This window comes from Microcebus murinus, chromosome 19 (genome assembly GCF_040939455.1).
Source record: "Microcebus murinus isolate Inina chromosome 19, M.murinus_Inina_mat1.0, whole genome shotgun sequence".
NCBI lineage: Eukaryota > Metazoa > Chordata > Mammalia > Primates > Cheirogaleidae > Microcebus > Microcebus murinus.
The window spans coordinates 46362234-46363221 of NC_134122.1; the positions used below are offsets into that span (position 1 = coordinate 46362234).

Here is a 988-nt window from a genome sequence, read left to right on the forward strand (position 1 = left end):
TTTCATTGGTGTGTTATCTACTTAGGCATAAAACTTGCCATGGTGATTCCTATAGGGTGATAGAATGTGGATATAACTAACTATATATACTGATTCCCCAGTGATGTTTACTCTGTCCAGTTATGCACACTTCTAAACAAATTTTATGGTCCTGAGGCTAGGATTAGGGTCAGGATTAGGGTTAGGGTCAGCCCCTATAGATGGTGTCTTAAATGTTCATGAATAAATTCACTGTTACAGTTGTCTTTATTGCTATAGGATATATAATTTCCATTAAAACAAAACAGGAAATGCTCGTTTCAATGAAAACTGTATGAAATCTTGAAAAGAGAAGATTAGCATAATTCCTGATCAAGGATGACTTGAAAACTTGTGAAGCCTTCCATTCTTTTAAAAAGGAAGCCTGCCATTAAACTCCTGATATAAATTTAATACTATGTAAACCTGTGAACATGGGTTAAGTCTTCTAAGTAAAGTTAGTAAAATAGAAAGTTGAGCACAAAGAGAACTTAGTATCTCAGGGTGTTATAGAAGAGTGGAAATAAAGAAACTAAAGTTGTGGCTTAAAAAAAAAATAAACAGAAAAAGGTAAAAGAATCACATTAAGAGCAACTCAGACATTCAACACGTGAGAATTTTAACATTGTTCAAAATATTACGTGGAACATGGTTTCCAAAAAAGTGCCATTAGTATTTTTGTAGTAAATTACACAGTGAGGAACTCTTGCCTTTAAAATATCATTTTTAAATAATAGTATAGATAATTGTTTAGTTATTCGTTTTGCTAACATTTATTTGCCATGAAAGCATTCTGCAGAGAGCAAAGGTATGTGACAAGTAATAGTGTCTGGTTAGTTGTATATTTAAGTAGGAGAAAGTATTCCTAAACAACTTTGCCACAGAGCAGACTGTTGTAACTGGTGTAGGAGATGTATTAAGTGCTGTGGGAAATCAAAGAAGTAGGAGGTGACTCCTTGTTGGTGTGATC

General features: G+C 33.5%; 1 pseudogene; it reads left to right on the top strand.

Moving 5' to 3' along the window:
- Nucleotides 1-295: 295 nt before the first annotated feature.
- Nucleotides 296-392, top strand: LOC142862483 (uncharacterized; annotated as a pseudogene).
- Nucleotides 393-988: the final 596 nt, after the last annotated feature.